The following is an 8866-nucleotide window of genomic DNA, read 5'->3' on the forward strand; positions in this document are numbered from 1 at the left end:
GATATGTTAAGTTTTTAAAAAAATTTCTTTGGGAATGTTTATTCCTCATTCACTATTATTTAATGAAGCCTCCCAAAATAAAGCATAACAAAAAATACATTTTGTATAGCAACTAGTGACAACAAAAGGAATATTAGTGAAGAAGTAATAATTGGCATGATGGCAACTCAACATGCCCAGAAAGAAGAATTAAGGTACGCCCAAGGTATACACACAAGATTACTAGGTTGAAATATTGAAATATCTCACTAAATTCTGGATGCCAAAATTTGATCATATCTTGTTACTTGCAACAAGAAAAAATAAAATGTAAAAAACTACAATTTTCTTTGTTTCTCTTCATTAACTCTTACTTTCCAATATCATGTTTTTAATTGAAATTAGACTTTTGTTGCTATAGATGTTTTAAATGTGCATTGTAGAAAGGTGAAGAACAAAAATAGTTAAAAAGTTATCTTCCATATTTTACAGTAAGGCATCATGTTCTCTCTATCAAGAGCATCATTATTCCTAAAACCTCATTCAATATCTGCATATCTGGGATCCCTGGGTGGTGCAGCGGTTTGGCGCCTGCCTTTGGCCCAGGGCGCGATCCTGGAGACCCGGGATCGAATCCCACATCGGGCTCCCGGTGCATGGAGCCTGCTTCTCCCTCTGCCTGTGTCTCTGCCTCTCTCTCTCTCTCTCTGTGACTATCATAAAAAAAAAAAATTAAAAAAATATCTGCATATCCTTCTAGATAATCTATATTTATACACATATATGCAAAGACACACATATGCATATATTTCTTTTTAAGAGATAATTTCACGTATGTTGCTTTGTAAGCTACTTTTTTCCCAGTAATATCTCTGCCTTTTTGTAGCAAAAATTTTTCATTTATATCTAATTACCCATATTGAAATTTCCCTAAGTATTTCAAAATGCACTAGACAGCTGGCTGGTCCAAACCAGAATCTGCATTTCTCTAGTTGTTATGCCTCTTAAATCTCTTTAATTCACTGACCATGAAAAAAAAAATAAAACAAGGGTACAAGTTTTCTTTAATAATATTCTACCTTTTGGATTTAGTTTGGTAATGTTATTTAGCTTGTTTCTCTATGCCTTGTATTTCCAGCAAATTGAAATTGAAATTTAGAGACTTGATGGGCTCAAATTAAAAAGTTTTTAGAACACACTATAGTGATGTGATAGCATATATGGAGACTTAATATCTCGTTGATTCAGCCTCAATTATGCTAAAATTGTTCACTGGATTAGGGTGATGGCAATCTAATCCATCCATTCTTCAGTTATATATATTTGTCCTTTAGTGACAAAAACAAGTGATTTTAGAAACTGTAGGAATATTCCATTCTCCATCAACCATAATAATAATTTTAAAATAACACCTTTAACAATTGAGAATCCTTATCTGAATCAATAATTGGTTAGGGTTTCTAGAAGGATGATTTTCTAATTATATTTTATTTACAACTGCAGTAGAAATTTGTAAAATAAGCCTACCTCTCCTTACTTTAGTCTGTGTAGTTACCATAACCAATCTGCAGAAGAGGAAGATTTTCGACAAAAACAAGTGAGGAAAAAGAATTCTATACAAAGAACAATGTGCACAGAGGATCAAAAAAAGGCCACTGATGTGCTAAAAAAGACAAACAGTTCCATGCTCTTAGAGCATAACTGGGAGGAGGAGGTTTTGATATTCACAAATTATTTTAAAATGAAAAATACAAAAAGATAACATTTCCCCCTCTTTCTAAGATAGGAAAATCGAAGGGAAGATATTTGCTAAAAACTCTCAGTGCCATCATTAGATATACAACCTATATGTAGAAGGTGCTAGTTTTATTTGGCCTGTTTTCCTTAATACAGTCAGCTTCTTTGAGGAATCATCTATGCAGTAAAGTCTTATTAAGACAGTTTTCACCATCACAGGTGTAATTCTGATTCCCAGTTAATCGTCCCATCATATCTTTTCCTTTACACTTTAATCTTCTTTCAAGTCAGTTGTTTACTTTTTTGGTTTTGTTTCTTTGTTTCAACATTCTCATACTGGAAAGAATAGTTCCAATCTTATTTTAAGGAGATAAAATGAGAATTAGGTAGAAAAATAACTCTTGGAGCAAGTTTTGCAGCTTTTGAGCTCAGAAGTAATTGTTCTCAAGTAAATAACATTAGCCCCTGATATGCAGCAATTAATTGAAAGCAATATATTGCACAATTTGATATTGGTTACCCTGTTTCCATTAAAAAGAAACCTAGTCATTTGTCACTTAATGTTTTTATTGAAATAATTTTATTTGTTTAAAATAAAAAAGGATAAGGAAGAAAACAAATAAAAAACACAATTATTCCGACACCTAGAAGAGAGTTGACATAGAGAAAATTATATATACATAAGATTTTTCCAAAATATAATGGTACAGAAATATAAATATTAATGTCCCTCTTACCCACCTCCATGGAACTCCCTTACAACCTCTCTTCTAAGAGGTGCACTTCTCATTATTTATTATATCCTTTCAAACAAGCAAACAAAAAAATTACAATTTATGGTGTGTATAGATCCTTTGAAAATGTATACACCATACTGTTACTCAATATTTTCCCTTTAAAAATAAAATCAATAGTTAAATATATTTATTGGCATTTTCCATATCGCCTCATTAATTTCAGTAGCTGCATAGTTCATTGTACATATGAACCATTATTATCTAATTTATTCCTTTCAACATCTTCATTTTTGCTATTGTTAGCAACGTGGAAATGAATACTCTTTTAAAAATACCTTTGCCTTCCTACAGGATTGTAACTATAGCATTACATTCTATGTCTAAAAGTAGAAATGCTGAATTTATGTGAGTATATTTACATTTTTGTTTCCTATAGCCAAATTGGTCTCCAAAAAATATACAGATTTACACTTTCACCAGCAGTATATAAAAACGCTTGTTTCCCTACAGTGTTGCCAATGCAAGATGTTAGTAATCTTTAATATTGCTACCGATATTATGTGTAAAAAATGAGATCATATTGGTTCCTTGGTTTGCATTTATTTAACAAAATTGATCACAGTTGATCAACTTTTTAAATAATCACCTATTATTGTTTGAATATTTCTGTAAATGGAAATTATAAGCTTTTTGGTTTTTAGTCCCATGTAATGGTGTATACCATATTTCAAAGCATATATTGGTGAGCTTATCAAAGTATATTAAACTTACTAACAAGGGTATTTGAAAAATTTCGGTGGTACATTAAATAGTTTTATTTTATAGCCATCTATTTTTATATGGATTTCAAAAAGCACATCTTCCACTTACAACACAATTTGAAGTTTCCATTAAAAATACATTTAAGTTTGAAACTGAGTTGGTTTAAAATACATTAAATAAAAATATAAGTACAAACACTTTTCAGGTAATCAAAAATGAGAAGGTCCAAATTTAGGGAATGGATTTTGGTATACAATGGTTTAATCAATGTAGTATTCTTAGAATAGAATATACTCTAAGCAAAAGATAAAACAACTTATTAAACATACTTGCTCATGCAAAGTAAAGCCACAAGCTAGGATTAGAGTTAGCAAATGAAGAATGGACATATGCTCTGTTATATAACAAAATTCAACCAAGGAAATTTGAAGATCTAATTGACTTATTGAACAATTCACGGATCAGGAAGCACCAGATCCAGCAAGTAGAGAGGCACTTTGAGGAGTTGTACAAAATGGAAGCGTTTCATAAATGGAAGGGGTGGGCACAAGGAAGTTATTAGCAAAAGGAAAGGATGGGTCTTGCGGAGGCTGTTTGCATGGTGTCATCATGCTAATTACCTCATCTTTCTTTGGGGGCTGGAGAGGACCCAGATGTGATGGAAAAAAATAGCTCATGACTGACCCACTGAGGATGCATTTCAGAGGAGGTTGAAACTGTAATTAGATTGGGCATTAAGCCCCTAGTTTGGAAACCTTTGTGTAAGCCCCAGTTTAGGAACCTCTGTCAACCACCGTATTGGGCCTGCGGTTTTTCAACATATAGGATATTTCCAGAGCCAAAAAATAAGAAAATAATATTTATTATTTTGGCTATTTAAAGCAAATCTCAGCGATCATATTTTTCCACTCATAAATAATTCATTATATACGCATAACAGATAAAGACTTTTTAAACAACATAACCACAATACTATTATCATTAGTCAACAACATCAACAATTAACAACTCCTTAGCATCAAATTCTTCAAGATATTTTTTGTTGTGACTGTCTAAAAAATATTTTTTGATTGGGTCCAATTCCAAACCCAAAATTGTTCACACTTTGCTGTTGATATAACTCAAATAAAATACTGTGATTTTAATTTCTGTAATCTCCACTTGTATCAAGGTTTAGGAAACTTTTTTTTAAAGATTTTTAAAATTTATTCATGGGAGAGAGGCAGAGACACAGGCAGAGGGAGAAGCAGGCTCCATGCAGGGAGCCCGATGTGGGACTCAATCCCAGGACTCCAGGATCATGCCCTGGGCCAAAGGCAGGCAGCAAACCGGTGAGCCACCCAGGGATCCCAAGGTTTAGGAGATTTTTGAAAAATGTTAGTACCTTAAGTTTTCCTTTGCAAAAACTTGACTGCTTCCACAAAACTGACAGCTTAAATTTTTGTTGCTAATATTTAGCAGGAGGAAAAAGAAAAACCAGAGTCAAAAAGGAAATTGGAAGTTTGAAAGAAGAATGCTTTTGTGATACAGGCTTTACTTCATATGTATAAAGGGACATGAAGCCAAATAAACCTGGTTCTAGAATTATCTTCCAGAGTTTGCTGGATGTGGAAGAAAAACTGAGGGTTGTTGAAACCTCAAATTGCTCTACTGTTTTTAAAATTACATTATTATATGCAAAACTAAGTCTACATAACCCAGAGAGCTAAGGGGAAGGAGTTGAGATATGTTTTATTTGCAAAACGTAGTTTCTCTCTTACTAAATTACTACAAACACTATACCATGCCTTTCTTTTCTAAAGCTATTGGATGGAAAGTATTGGTTAGAAGAGGAAATCGGAGGTAACTTTATTTTATTAAAGAAGGAAAAGCTTTGAGATTAGTAAATAACAAGGAAACAAGCTAATGTGGTTAATCTAGCAGAAACAGAAGCAGTCAGCAAACCTTGTCAGAAACAAAGATGAGGGGAAACTAAGAAAAAAAATGTGTTATCGGAGAATAAAAATCAGAAGCTAGGAACATAATGGAGGCTTAATCACATGGAATTAATGTTCCATTAATGGCTGTTCTGAGCATATGTCAATTCTTGATCCTTCCTCCATGGAATCCTTTACTTACGCTAATAAAATCAGTGTAAAAGAAAATGTATTTTTAAAGTAAACAAACTCTCTTCTAAAGCCTTACACAGTTTAGTTCTGAACTGAAAAGAACCTGTATACGTCAAGCAGCAAAGCAGAAGCCCTATGGTTCAACTTCACCCTTTTTAGTGACCATTTCTTATCACTTGAGTGTGTCCCATGGGTAGCTGTCTCTTACACTTAGCAGCTTAGCAGAACATTCCCCAGTAATGCTTTGGGATCTTTAAGAGATTGGTATCTCATCCCTTCATCCAATATTCTCATAGCATTGCTCTTTTTTTTTTTTTTTTTGGTCAATTTACATGTGAACAAATATTCCCCACGACATCAGATAAGTATACAATTGTTCACTGATTATTTAAAATATATCCTTAGACTTTCTTAAAAAATAAATAAATAAAATAAAATATATCCTTAGACTTTCTTATTTTGTGTCTCTCAATATTCTTCAAGAAAAAACAATAGGTAAATCTAGAAGGCAATTAGTTAGTGGTACCTAAGACTCTTTAACATTAGAAATTTACCCAGATTTAGATACATAAAAGAGAAAATAATCTGAATTTACATTTCAGTTTTCATATGCAATGAGAAAAAGAAAAACTATTTATTAAATATAAAGACATCATTTCATTAGTTGCTAGAGAAAAAAAAAATGTTTCTTTAGTTTTGTTTGTTGCTTTCCACAAATAGATTTTTCCAAAAAGGAAGGCTTCTCCAATAAACAAATTAATGAAAATAAGAAACCTGAGTTTATTGAAAATTTAAGTGCTTCTGAGCAATACCATTTTTCATCTTTTTAATATAAAAATCTGCCATCTTGATTGATATGCATTATTTGCTTTATGAGTTAGATAGGCGGAGACTGACATAATTTTGGAGGAAACCAAGAACTATTATCCAAATACACAACTTTAAATTACATTTTGTTTACCACCAAATGATTCCATTTTGTAAAGGGATATTACTTAATTTCATCTTCCTAGTAATACAATTAGTAAAAATAACAAAGCAATTTATATGCTTTTCCAGGATCTGGCTTTAAATGTGAAAGAAAAAACTCACCTGTATAGAGTTATTTTGCACAAAATCACAAAGCAAAATGAATTTAAAAGTAACAGATTCCTTTGAGAGGTATATTATATTTTCTTTTTTGTTGTTGTTCTAATTTAAAAAAAAATCATTCTCTGTCGAAAGCAGGGTCTCATAGCCAGCACATTTTCATTGTTTCATTTTTTTCTTACACGATCCTGACGTATTTCACATTTTGCCTTAGATATAATATTCTGCTGGAGTTTCATTTCATTGTCCACATGAATGATATTCAGTTCTATCCCAACTCTATTTCATTTCTGTGAAAGATATTGAATTTTAAAGTTGTCTTTTATAAAAGTTGTGCTCCTAACACAGATGAAACAAATTTGCAACTACAAAACTGAAAATGAAAGGGGAACATGTGGTCAGATATAAAAAAAAATAGGCTGGACCTGTGGGGTCGGTGCTGTAGATGCTACCTACCATGTGAGCATCGTGTACATGCATTAGCCTGCCTTTGTGGGCAACTAAAATTCATAGGTCTCATCCTCAGAAGCTGGAGTATACATCAGATTTTCTAGTCTCTGATGCCAAGTGTCTTGCCTGATGTTCAGCTTCATTTTGAGCAATATGAGCTGAGGTAATAGAATCCTCTTTGCAAATTTGAACATCATTATTATTCCATTCTTTTCAGGTTTGTAAAAAATCTGGTATCAGTAGTAACCAGCTTCATGGTTTCATCTAATCATTAAATCAAATCTAGCATTGGGTTAAAAACATAGGTAGGCTTTCATGCCCTCTGCTGGATGCTCAAGGAAAAACCCTTTAGCAGTCAAGAAAAGTCTCATTTAAAAAATGAATGCTCTTTAACATAAGAAGGGGAAAAAAAAAAAAAAACTAGTCCTATTAGAATTAAAATCTAAGACACCAGGTTAAATAGAATTTTTAACAATTTATTGGTGAACTAAGATGTGTAAAGATTTTCAGAGGTGAGATGACAGAAAAAATACAGGTTTATAGTTTTAAATTTCCCTTTTAAACGTTACAATAATCATATAATCCAAGTTAGTTTATTATTTTCAGTAGTTTTCAGTGGACCATAAAGTGCTTTTGCTAGAATTTCTAAATCTTTGAGAGACAAAGAGAGAGAGTGAAAGAGAGAGAGAGCCCATGTGAGCATGGAGCTGGGCAAAGACGGAGGAAGAGAATGTCAGAGAAACTCCCTGCTGGGCAAGGAGCCTCACCTGGGGCTGGATCTCACAACCCAGAGATCATGATCTGAGCCAAAATCAAAAGCCCAGCGCTCAACCAACTGAGCCACCTGGGTGCCCCTTGTAGCCACTTTTAGACCATCATTGTGGAAAAATACCTAGAATAGGGATTGAAAGAGCAAAATGCTCAGTCTCTGGTTTTGTCACTCATGCTAATTAGCTCTGCACATTGGGCAAGTCAGTTACCCTTCCAGAATCCAAATTTTCTACTCTGTTAAATGAGGCAGTGATATAGATATATAGATATACAGATGCAGAGAGAGAAAGAATTAAAGTCACATATGCATTTAGTTTTAAGTCAAATAGTACCATAAGCTCATGATAAAAGCCAGCCCTTCTCTGCTCTACCCAGTCCCACATAGCATTATCTCTAAGCTTATTTCTTGAGGCAATAATTTTCAATTGTTTTAGTATTTTGCTTCAGATACTTATGGCCTAATTTCCAAATTATATACTTTATCATTTAAAAAATTTTTTCTTTTAATTTTAGATATTATTCATTGACTTCCCACAATCTGATAAGGATTTCACTTTCTTATTAAACCCTGCCACCTTTCCTTATAAATACTTCTCTCTTTCTAGCTTGCCAATATGACTAATGCCCAATGTAAAACTCAATACTAATTATTTACGTTATTCATAGCTTAACCATTTCAGGCTGGGAGGAGTTAATCCAACTTCTGTTTTTCATAGATTTGTAATTGCCGTCGTCTTTTCAGTTCCTTCACTTTCCATTTACCAATTGTTAATTTATCATTGCATTTTTAATGTAATCCCTCTTATCATCCTACAGCTATTTGCTATCATGTTCTGACTGGAACTGGCTCTTCCACGGGTTACTGTCTTCCTGTAGATCATGTTCATCATCATTTCCAGAGTTCTCTTTGCCTCTCCTACCTCTAATCCTTGGGGATCTCTATATTGCTACACCACGAATTTGCTCGATTATTCTCAGTTTTATCCCTGAAGACACTTAGCAAAATGGAGAAACTTGAAACCTCAGTGAATTATGATATATCCATCTGCATCCATCTCAGATATCTCTCTATGCATTTACGAAAATCTTGTTGATTTTGTCATCTTCTTGCCACTCTCTTTGTTCTTGCAAATTAAAAACATTTTTATTCTTTTACTATAATCTTAGTGGATTTCAGAAAGGAGCAGATATGTTGAATTTACCATTTATAACTTGAAGTTAGGAATAGGTAGT

Source organism: Canis lupus, chromosome 34 (genome assembly GCF_003254725.2).
Source record: "Canis lupus dingo isolate Sandy chromosome 34, ASM325472v2, whole genome shotgun sequence".
Lineage (NCBI taxonomy): Eukaryota > Metazoa > Chordata > Mammalia > Carnivora > Canidae > Canis > Canis lupus.